The following is a 12,481-nucleotide window of genomic DNA, read 5'->3' on the forward strand; positions in this document are numbered from 1 at the left end:
TCTAAGCAGTTCAAAACTTGAATATAACCATATTTGAGAAGCCAATATGCATTTCTCGTTTTAGACCTCAAGTTTCAGAACATAGAAAAAATAATAATAGTAGTCCTGGTAGCACAAACCTTTTGGGAGAGGTTGAATTGAGCAGCCTTGCAGCAGGTTTTGCAAGAGTAAAAAAAAAAAAAAAAAAAAAAGACTTTTCAAAGTTGTTAGAACCTCAAATAATACTAGCGCATTAACAAAAAATAAAAGGAATTATCAGAGCTGTCATTTCCATGTGATGCACAAAAAGAAATCGTATCAATGCACATCATCCGCAATTCGAAACCACCTGGAAGCGATGAAAAGGAAGCCGTAACAGTTACCATTATGACTGCGTAAAGCAGTAAAACAGTCTCTCATCAAATCAAAGTGTGGCACAAATCAAAGCGTGGGCAATTTGGATTGTCCTCTGTCCTTTTGCAAAGCGACGACAGCTGTTTCCTACGGTGGGATTGGAGTGGAATTGCAACATGCTAACATCTGGCTCTGTCTGATGAATCCAACCACTGTGGAGGGAGGGTAAAAGCACCATTATTCCCAACGCGGTGTGTGTAAACAAGCGTTGAGCTGCTCTCTGATCCCAGCCTCTGACGTGCGTTATGATCAAAGGAACGGTTATTGTTGAAAGAAGGAAAAGGCATGACGGTAATAGCGCTGTCAACTATGTCACTAACATGACATCATCATAGTGCGCAGATTGCAGCGTAGCAATAAAGTCACCGGAGGTGCCTTGCTTCATAAACTGCCAATAGACCAGGAAATGAGGGTTTAGTGGCTAACATCTTCCGAGGGCTAACATTAACTCTGGCCTGACTAGTTGGGCTTGAGTTGGTTGCCAGAAACATCAAAAGTAAATGCAGTGATTGGCAGCGTGTGATGAGACATCATCACGTACGCCAACGGGAAGTCGTTCAATTTCACCAATTATTGTTTCCTACCGCTGCATCTGACGTCAATCATAAGGCCATGCCCGTTAAAGGCGCAAAATATCGTATGTACAATAAATACACTTCATAAAACTACTTCATTTCTTACATTCGCTTCTTCTCCTGTTTATTAGAGGTGCAAGAATTAAAATAGTAACTGAATGATGATTTATGCCTGTGCATTTTCTGCACTGTCCATTACAAATAATGTCCATTCATCCATTTTCTTTTTCGCTTATCCTCACAAGGGTCGCGGGGAGTGCTGGAGCTTATCCCAGCTGTCAACGGGCAGGAGGCGGGGTACACCCTGAACTGATCACCAGCCAATCGCAGGGCACATCGAGACAAACAGCCGCACTCACAATCACACCTAAGGGCAATTTAGAGTGTCCAATTAAGGTTGCATGTTTTTGGGATGTGGGAGGAAACCGGAGTGCCCGGAGGAAACCCACGCAGGCAAGCGGAGAACATGTAAACTCCACACAGGCGGGATCGGGAACTGTGAGGCCAACGCTTTACCAGCTGATCCACCGTGCCGCCACAAATGTCCTGTTTCTAAAAGAAAAAAGATGGAAATTAAGAAACTGTTTTTTAGATTACAGATTAATCAGTTATTAAAACAAACATTAGTTGCAGCCCAATTGTTTAAAAAAATACGTTTATTTCTACAAAAAAATGATTTTTTTTGTAGAAATAAACATTGTTTATCGTTCCTTAATTTTGTTTGTGGGGTTGGAAGGAATTAATAGTATTTAAAATAATTTTAGTGGGGAAAATTGAGTTTACATACTGTAAGTAAATTGAGTTACGAGCTTTGCCACAGACAATTAAAATCATAACTCAGGGTAACACTGTGCTCGCCATATTTTTTCTGACATTTATGGTCCAGCGGTGCGGCGAGAGATTTTTTTATGATGTAAAATATGTACCTTGCCTGCATAAAGGTTGAGAAACCCCGTGTTAAACAACTCTTGGGAAACTTGTCAGACACTGCACATATTTTTTACAAGTTGACTGCCATCGCTAAACCAAGCTTGGTCTCCTCAGTGTCGCCGTGTCCTTTGCTTTCGACAAAAAAACGAAAACTCCAGTCAACTTCGGGGGTCTTCATTTGTATACTTGATGGTACACATTTAAATCACTGAGCTAACTCTCCTCAGTAAATCATGGCTCTCTTGAAGTGTAACGTAAAGTATGAAATTACTACAAAAACTACAATTAATCAAATAATTTTCCACGACTGATTAAGGAAACATGCGTCCCTAAATGAAAAAGTGGCGGCACGGGTTCCATTCAGTATCTACGAAGGAATTTTTCAGTCGTAGCGAAGCAATCTTTATCATCAATGGTTTAGACACGCATTGACATTTTATCCTGGCACGGCGCCGTAAAATCTCCCGGGGGAGGGGGGTGCAATTACAAGGTTCATAAGGTGACTTCCAAAGATCCTCGAAACGTATTTACATTACAGACAGGCACAGATCTGCATGAGTGACTGGATTTGTGGCCCCCTGAGGCTCCAGTCACTTTACGGTTCATTTAACCGGGGGTGAGGTCGGCTACCGCCCTGCTGGTCACAGCACGCATTAAAGAGCGACCCTGAAAGTTCAAGCCCGGCATTATTTTCTCTGAATTTTTTTCTTTTCTGGGAAGGCGTATGATTACGTTGCCGTTGAAGGCTTCCAGATGCTAATACGTGCGTTTGAAGTACTTTGAGCCGTGAGGTAGATGAACTACACTGCAAACTATATGCTTGAAAAAAAAGAGAAAGAGAGAGAGGAAAAACGAATGGAAAAAAAGCCAAATGATCTGCCAATAAAGGGAAATTTTGACTTAGCAACATTCTTTTAAAGTAGTGTATTTCTAATAATCTTATAGCATTTCAAGAAACTTAATCATAACTCGTACCTTGACATTGTTATGGGGGAAAAAAAACCTAAATCAGGGGTGTCAAACTCATTTTTGTCACGGGTCACATTTTACGTAGGGTTTCCTTCAGAGGGGCATTATGACTGTGAAACCATAAAAATCTGTAACTGCCTCATCATATTTACCCATGAAATTTATGAACTAGTTTTGGAATCAGAAATCAAGGGTAATGCGTTTTCCAACTATTGTTGTTTGGTAACACAAAAATGTTTGTAGTAGCTCAATGTTATCATTTATGACGCGACAATTTTAGATTTTGGGACAGATTTGAACAAAAATCATTGAAGTTGATACACATGATTTTCCTCCGTGCTCCACATAAAATCACGCGGCGGGCCAGATCTGGCCCCCGGGCCTCGAGTTTGACAGCATTGACGTAAATGACCTCAACAAAAACTGCCTGGTAAAAACAAATATCCATCCATACATTTTCTGAGACGCTTATCCCCACAAGGGTGGTGGAAGTGCCGGAGCCTATCCCAGCTATCATCGGGCAGGAGGCGGGGTACACCCTGAACTGGTTGCCAGCCAATCGCAGGGCACATAAAGACAAACACTCACAATCAAACCTAGGGTTAATTTAGAGTCTCCAATTAATGCATGTTTTGGCAGAATTTGAACAACTATACAGTAGTGTGCCTAACTCAAGATATTGGATCTTAGTTATATTTGCATAGTATCATAAAGAATAGTAGTGATGTTAAAAATACTGTATGTTGTATGCCCTCCTGTAAAATCTTTCATTCACAATCCTGCAAACTCTGCATTGTTAGCGCTAGAGGAGTTTTGAAAAAAAGGCATCAGCATCTTCAAAAAGAGAGCACAACACACTTGTAAGATATTAGCATTCCACTTTCATCATATCAAAGAGTTATAGAGAAAAAGGGGAAAAAAAGCCTGGCAGCTGTAAACACAAGGCTTTCCTTTAAAAGACGCTTTCAACCTCTGCCTCCTTCGCAACACAGCGTACGTATAGCATGAAACATGAGCCACAATTGCACATTTGTCTCCTCCTTCACAGGTCATAGCAAACAAATAAAAGCGCAACTCTGGACGAAATGGCCCAACGCGACCGAAGCTGGCGTGTCTGACCGCCACGCCGAGACCGCTAAGAAATGATCACGGACTTCAGTTGATTGGCCAATTAGCCTGCTGGACACTGTGGAACTACAACACGACGCGGGTCGTCAACGACAACGTTCCTGGTGTCTGAAAAAGTATCATGCCGATCTCGGAGGGCTGATTACCTTGATTGTGAAACGTCATGGGCCGCACGTGAAGTGGACTTTTTTTTTTTTTTTTTCCAAACACCATTTCTATTGTGCGAAGAGGCGATTAGGAGCGAGAAGAGTGATTGCATTCTTAGATGGTAGCACACCGGGCCTGCACGTTTCTGTGACTGACCGAGCGTGCCAGACTTTTCCGACTCGCGATTAATTCTACCTGTTCTGTTTATTTCTATTGTGGAAGTTGGCGGTCATCAAGAATAGAGAAGGAACCATGGCAATAAACATAAGACTCATACATGTATGATTAATGTGACTATTGCATTCATGTCCATACATGAAAGAACGTGGCATGACTTTTTTTTTCATATTCCGTCGATTATTTTTACGACATTGAAACTCCAGGTGCATTGGAAAGGAATCACGTAGAGAAATATTTGTCAAATTTTAGCTCAACTGACAAGAGAAAATTGCAACGTTCTAAGTTGTTCAAACCAATCGTTGGGTCATTTCATGCGAGTTAGAGATGACGAGTGGGACGGAAACTTCCCCGCGTGTCCTCCCGACAAATAAGAAGGGGCCCTCCATGCAATGAGCGAATTAGGAAGACGCCGGGCGGATCGTTCGGGGGAAAATGACATCGATTATTCTGCCCCTTTGTCACTTTGGTGAGCCCTCTGATGAGCAAGATGTCGCTGCCGGTGGCGCCAATTTTTGTCTGACCTTATCTGCACATGCCACATTCAATTAAGGGAGTTATTGGAAGGAAGTTCTGGAGTCATTGCTACTAAGTGCTTATAGTCGGTCAGTGTATTTCTGTGCGGCGATTAGCATTAATAACTGGCTAAAGGAGCAGTCGTATTAATCCTGTAGTCCCGTAAATAAACACATTTAGTGGGGAATACAGTGAAGAAAAGTATTTGAACACCCTGCTATATTCCAAGTTCTCTCACTTAGAAATCATGATTCCTCACCTTTCTAAGGATCACTGAGACCCCACGAGGTGATATCTTGCATGGGGCTCAACTCCGATAGAGATTGACTGTCATGTTTAGCTTCTTCTATTTTCTAATGATTGCCCCAACAGTGGAACTTTTTTCACCAAGCTGCTTGGCAATTTCTGTGTAGCCCTTTCCAGCCATGTAGATAGAGTTGTACAATTTTGTCTCTTGTGTCTTTGGAAAGGTCTTTGGTCTTCCCCATGTTACAACTTTGAGTCTTACTGATTGTATGGGGTGGACAGGTGTCTTTATGCAGCGATCGACCTCATACGGGTGCATCTGATTCAGGATAATACATGGAGTGGAGGTGGACTTTTAAAGGCGGACTAACAGGTCTTTGAGGGTCAGAATTCTAGCTGATAGACAGGCGTTCAAATACTTATTTGCAGCTGTATCACACGAATAAATCTTTGAAAAAAATCTTCCATTGGAATTTCTGGATTTTTCTTTTTATATTATCTCTCTCACAGTGGACATGCACCTACGATGAAAATTTCAGACCCCTCCATGATTTCGAAGTGGGAGAACGTGCACTATAGCAGGGTGTTCAAATACTTGTTTTCTTCACTGTATGTTTGTAAAATTCCAGGAAGTTGGAAACTTTTAATTGAAATGGAATATGAAAATAAATGGGAATCAACCAGGAATTTAAAAAAAACGTGAATAATGACACTCTGATAGGGATCTTAAATATAGCTGTGGCACCTACATTTGAGCATAATCCTGATAAAAAACAACCAGATTTGGGCAAATGTGGGCAAGCAGATTTTATATGAATGCCAATTTTGCATGGATGTCTGCACAAGACAAAATCTGCATTTATGTTTGAAGGTCATACATTTCCATTGAACTACCCACAATTCGCATACATTCCCAAACAGTGTTTCCAATTTAGAATAGTTCCAAAATTCTCTATCTTACCTTCCCCATTGAGATTTACCAGGCACTTTGCAGAAATTTACTGGAAATTTACCAGCCCCACTTTTCCATTTCCACTGCTCAGTAACGGGAAAATGTGAACACCAGGACTGAACGCATCAGTACTCAGACGATTGAGGGAAGCAAGAAAATGCCTCACTATATTTAAGTAGGGGTGCGGAGTTAAATACAACCGACAACTACCTGGCATGCAAACGGAAAAGCATTACTACAGACTAGAGTGAATTGGCAAAAATGATACAGCTTCCAGTCCCCCTCAAATCTGCGCTGATTTGGATCATTTCAGCTTGTCACTCTAAATCCCCCACACAGCATCACTTCAAGCTCTTAAAGTTTATTTTTTCATACAGGCAAAAGCAGCAGAGAGCTATTGATTTTTAATGAAATCCAACAAATGAAAAAAGTGGCTGAGCCGGCAAAGGTTGAATGTCAAATTGCTGTACGGGCTACCTGAGGGTATAACAAAGTTAACACGATCTGTTGTCAAAATATGACCAGTCGTTCGATACGTTACAACTTTTGGGGGTTGTGTAATCATTTGGGCATCAGTAGTTCATTTCACACTGGCCATCAAAGCCAGTGTTTTCCGAAGCGAAAGGGGGACTGGAGTCGACACGCAAATTTGCTGCCTTACAACGTCATAGCAACCGAAGAATCTGAGACTAATGGCCAGACCCGATTTGTGTTGCCCTTTTCTCATCACACTTGTAATTATGTGAATACATAAAGCGACAGCAATGTGAAAGTGGCCTACAAAGACGGGTCAATGACCCGCTTCGATGAGTTCTGTCTAACAGGAACATGTAAATAGATTCTTGTTCCACCGTAACGCTGGGAAAAATAGCGTGAAAGGGGCTATGGCTTATATACCCTTGGAGAGTAAATGTTTACATTTAATTTATAATTTACACCCACCCACAAAAAAAAGATGGCAAAAACCATTACTCTTTTCAAATTAATGCTCTGGAAATCACTTCAACATGGCTCCTTGGCACCATGAGGCCCCCCGAAAAAATGGCACAAAAATAAAATGTATATTGCTTTGACAGAGTTTTTCAGTGAATATTCAGTGAATAGGTTTAAAAAAAAAAACTCCACGAAAAAAACAACTTGCGAATGCCTGACCATGAATATACGGGGCATTGCTGTAACAGGAGGGGAAAAAAATGATTGCACTAAAAAAATGAGCTTGTCACAGAAAATCTACAGGTAGATATAGTCACATTTTTCTCATGGTTACATGTGATGAGGGTTAGATTTGAGAGGGTGTCCTATTTCGGTCGTGGGTATAAAAACACTATTTCACGAATTCAGATCGATGTATCTGAAATGGTCAAATGGTGAGAATTGACTGAACTTGACTTTCTTTTGTGAATTATTGGGCCTGACAGTCTCTGAGGTCCAATAAATGTGTTGAGCACTGTGTAAGATCCTTCGTATTTAGCCTAGCATTTTTTTTTTTTCTGTGCTTGCCCACCTCCCTACGCATCCATGGTGACGTCAAACGACCCTTTTTTTTAATTTTTAATCAAAGCAAAACGCTTAGTAAATGCACTGCGACTCACCCGTCAAGTGAGGTTAATCGCACGTCAGCTCTCATTTGCTTGACAAACATCAGACAAATGTTCACTGCGTCAACATTTGATGTCTTTTTTTTTTTCCAATGAGGCATGAAATCCATTTGTCACAATTCCGCTGCCACATTATCACACTCAGAATTTAGAAACTTCTGTGCTCTCCAGAAGGGGGGTAAGAAAAAAAAAGAAAAAACACCAAAACAAAATGTTTCACTAGCACCTCTCTGCCGGACTGTAATGAACATCGAGTGGGAGGTTTTTGTTTTCCTCCCTCCCTAAGATGAGAGAGAAAACTCATTCCTTAGAGAAATCCACTACTGGACTCCCACCTGAAGCGTGAAAAGTGCTGGGAGGAAGGATTTATTTTTTTCTCCCCCTGCACAGGACACAGGTGCTATGAGAAAGCCGACATGGTCCCGCTGTCAATTACGACGAGTGACAAATCGAAGAAATCACATCCGCCGGCAACGTCTGATCAGTCGCACGCCAGTCTCGAGTTGCCTCTTCTTCCACTCTTTCCGCTCATCACTTATATTATGGAATAAAAAGAGGATGTTTATATCATCCAAACAAAAGATGTCTTGAAGAGCTCAATAATGTTGATTTTGAAAGCTCATCGTGATGCATCCGCACTACGATTTTTTTTTCGTCGGCCCACGGGTCAGAGTTTGATTTGGATCACAATCTATAGCTTCAATTTTGATGGTGAATTTATGATATTTTTCCCATTTTAGGTTTAAAGTAAATTGCCGGTTTAGAGGGTTTAAAATCTGAGTTTCAAGACAGTAATGTTTTCAAATTATAGTTTGCAGTCTGGCAGGGTTTTAAATTATTTTTTAAAGCCATCGCTTGGGTTTCAAACCAGGTTTCCAAGTCTGGGGTAAATTAAGGTTTAAAAGCCAAGGTTAGGGTTTCAAGTTAGTCTCAAACCATGACTCGGGTTTCAGAAAAAATAAATAAATAAAGGTTTCAAATCTCATCTTGGGTTTCAAGTTCTGGTTTTGGTTTCAAATTGGGGTTTCAAATGAGGATTTCAGGTTCTAAATATAGGTTTTAAGCCAGGGTTAGAGTTTCAAGTCAAGGTTTCAAAGTAGGGTTATGAACATGTTTTCGGGTTTACACATTTTTAATTACAAATCGCTCCTTCACTAACGAAATACACAACTGTGCAATAAAGTGTCAATTTTTAAAATGATCTAAAAATGTCTATAGGTTATCCAAACTGGATGTGTGAGCATGCAGTGCATAATTAGAAAAGGGGGGGGGGTGGAAGAAAACAGAAGAATCTTATATTGCACCTGCATGTCCGAGATTGTGCATTTGGCCTCTCGTGATAAGAACGCATCCAATTTTCCAATGCTTGCACGCTCACAATTCCAATCCAATCTCCTCAGGCTGTCAAAAAGACTGACATGATGTCCTTGACTTCTATTGCTGTGTTTCAATGTTTGTGTCTGGTACAGTCGGAATTCTAAACACACAACTGACACGCTGCCAAAAGCAACCTCAAGGATGATAATCTAAGGGCCTCGCTTCGAATACTTCTCCCAAAGTGGCCTGGATGCTGGCGGGCTAATCTATTAGCACTGCTGCACGAGTATGTGTGCCAAACGAGATTAAAAGATCCAAAATAAACCTGACAGGGGCAACCAGACGAACGTTGACAAACAGAGATAGCCAACTCAACTATTCTGCTTCAAATGCTGTTTCGGTCCGAGTCAGAGCAGGAACTCTACTTATTTTGAGTTAAATTGAACTGAAATAGCTGACTTTTAGTTCCCCACAGATTCTTTGAAAATTCAGCCCCCGAAGCTGGTTTCACATAGCAACATGAAGTTTGGTGAACATGTTTATCATGGGTAGATCCAGGAAGAAAAAAATAAAAAAAGGCTCAAGAACCCATGCCTCTAAAAAGACATAAGGGACACCGTTTTGTACAAGGTCAATTTGGCCATAACCAGCATTCTTCAAAGTCGGATTGGTCCCAATGATTTTGTCTGATGGCTACTAACTTTGAAGCTATTGTACTGGACAAGGCAGAATGTACTACACCATTCTGCGGTTTGCAGGTCTACCTCACAGTTCAAGGTTTGGGGTTAGAATCTTATCTGTGCCCTTCCATTGTGGAATTGGCAGATTGTGCCTCTGCTTGGATTTCTCCAGGTAATCCAGATTCCTCCAACATTACAAAAACATCCACAATCGATTTACTGAAAGGGTTGTTTGTCTATACATAGCTTGTGATAAGCCATTGATCAGACAAGGGTGCACCCAGCCTCTCGGTACAAGTCACCTGGGATGGGCTGAACTTGAAAATGGATGGATTGATGTACAAGATAAGTGACATTAAATTGAGAAAAATGTTGACTTTACGTCACTGTGTATGGGCGGAGTATGGCTGAGGGGTTTCGACAAACACATATATTGGACGAGATCATCTATCTTCGCTCAGTGAGACTTGATGGCCCTCGGAGACCAGACTCCTGTCATTAAAGGCTAATTGTAAAAAAAATAAATAAATAAATAAATAAATGTAAAGGCGAGCGTTTCCTCCCACACAGGATCCTTTTTAACTACTATGCAGAGCCACGCCAAAGAATAAAAAAAAAAAAAGTCTAAAGGGTTCCTGGTTGAGACAGCGAGAGAGCGGCAAAGTAAGGAATCAGGCAATGTCAGGACTCTTAATCCTAAGCACACGCGATTACCGGTCTCCTGTAAATGTCAGCTGCTCGGATGTGCCCTCATGAATGATGGATAGGCGCCTTATTTGTTTTCTCCGTCATCTCGACATGGTGTGATTGAGTGAGCATCACCAAAGGCTCAGTGTCTATCTGGAGAGGTAATACTCCTCCGTTTTATGCGGCCTTGAATCCCAAACGGAACGGCCGAGGTGAATCGAAGCCCTTTTGGGACATTGCAGAGGGTCTTGGTCTGAAGAACACTGACATCCATCCATCCATCCATTTTCTGAGTCACTTATCCTCACAAGACTCGCGGGAGTGCTGGAGCCAGTCCCAGCTATCTTCAGGGAAGAGGTGGGGTACACCCTGAACTGGTTTCCAGCCAATCGCAGAGAACACGTAGACACTCACTCATTGTCACACTCACAATCACACCTAGAGGCAATTTAGAGTCTCCACTCAATGCATGTCTTTGGGATATGGGAGGAAACAGAAGTTCCCAGAGAAAACCCGGCAGGTACAGGCTGAACATCCAAATTCCGCAGAGGCGGGCCAGGATTTGAACCATGGTCCTTACAACTGTGAGGCCAATTCTCTACAGCTGTTCCACCATGCCGCCCTTTTCAGAACCACCTGATGTAATTGTCATGGCTTACAGAATCCTTCTCCGAATTAAGTAACATTCATTTGTGTTTTTTTTTTTTTTGCATCTCAAGATCTCTTCTGTACTTGGTTCTGAGGAGAATCCGTTCACTGTGTACAAGGCTTCACATATTTGGATCAGCATCAAATTGGAGACTGTTATTGTGTACTATTATTATTGAGTTTTAACCTGAAATTGAACATCTATCCATGATCTTCACTGCTTATCCTCACTGGGGTCACGGGTATGCTGGAACCTATCGCAGCTTATTGCGGAGGAGAGGTAGGTCACACCCTGAACTGCCCACCAGCCAATCGCAGAGTACATTTCAACAACAACAACAAAAAAAAAACATTTGCACTCACATTCACATTCACACCTACGGGCAACTTAGAGTCTTCTTCATTTAACCTAATGTGGGAGGAGGAATGTTAATGTGGGAGGAAAACAGAGTGCCCGGAGAAAACCCGCCCTGGTACAGGGAGAAAATGCAAACTCCAAGTCTGGATTTAAACTGTGAACTGGGACTGTCAAAAAATAAATAATTAAATAAATATAATAAAAATGTAGCATGTAAATAGAAATACAATATAAATAAAATTATATACTTAAAAAAAATTAAAAAAAAAAAAAAAATATATATATATATATATATATATATATATATAGTACAGATACTTCCACAAGAAAAGAAACCAGTACACAAGTGAAAACAAAAACATCTGGGAGGACCTGAACTGTAGGGCACCGTTAAAGGTCATCCAAGAAATCTGGTGACAGATACCAACTGTCATTGTATCGCGACAAAGGTAGCGTGGTAAGCCATTTGTGTCCTCGATTAGTTCCAATCTACTATGATACGTACAGAATTTTACATGCACACACAGTACTACGTAAGATTCATAATTGGACTCCAGGGTAAATAATGGGACCAGGCAAGACTAGAGAGAAAGGCTGCAAAGCTGTAATTGCTTCCGTAATGTCATTTCACCTTCCCGCTGCTTACCTTGACCAAATGTGGATTGGGTGACGAAGAGTTGAAATAAAATCCACGTGGCACGCCACATCGATGAGCTCCGGGGGCCACCCGTCATTGTCCCAAAAGACAGCCGCGCAGAGTACAACAAGTGCCGGGTGAGCGTGCGCCGAGTCCGCCACTGGATGCTGATGGTGCCGGGTGTTCAGGAAGCGGAGCTGCCGTTTGAGCGATCGCTCGTAGCGGTCCAACAATGTCTGGGAGCTGAGTTGTTTCAGCGCGTGCGGTTCCCCGAAAAAAAATGTTGAAAATTATTCAGACGATTCCAGTTTGAGCCCGGGTGAGGTCCATGTCCACCGGGGGAACACCTGTGTGCGCCTCTCTGAACTTGAACTGTCCTATTCGGGGAGTCACCACCGGGAACGGCAGCCCACAGACTGAGCCTTGGAAACCGGCTGGAGAGCCGCGCGCATCCCCGGGCACAACTTCCACGCTCTTTCACAGCGCGCAGTCACGCTCGGCCAAATGGAGCACTTTGACGCGA

General features: G+C 41.9%; 1 long non-coding RNA gene across 1 annotated transcript in view; it reads right to left on the bottom strand.

Annotated features, from left to right (window-relative positions):
* Nucleotides 1-1,394: 1,394 nt before the first annotated feature.
* Nucleotides 1,395-12,481, bottom strand: part of LOC133495442 (uncharacterized) — a 60,780-nt gene continuing 49,693 nt past the window's right edge. The window contains exon 4 of the long non-coding RNA XR_009793567.1: nucleotides 1,395-1,520. This is a non-coding gene — a long non-coding RNA (uncharacterized LOC133495442). The remainder of the gene's footprint in view (nucleotides 1,521-12,481) is intronic.

The sequence above is a fragment of the Syngnathoides biaculeatus genome, chromosome 22 (genome assembly GCF_019802595.1).
Source record: "Syngnathoides biaculeatus isolate LvHL_M chromosome 22, ASM1980259v1, whole genome shotgun sequence".
NCBI classification, from domain to species: Eukaryota; Metazoa; Chordata; class Actinopteri; order Syngnathiformes; family Syngnathidae; genus Syngnathoides; species Syngnathoides biaculeatus.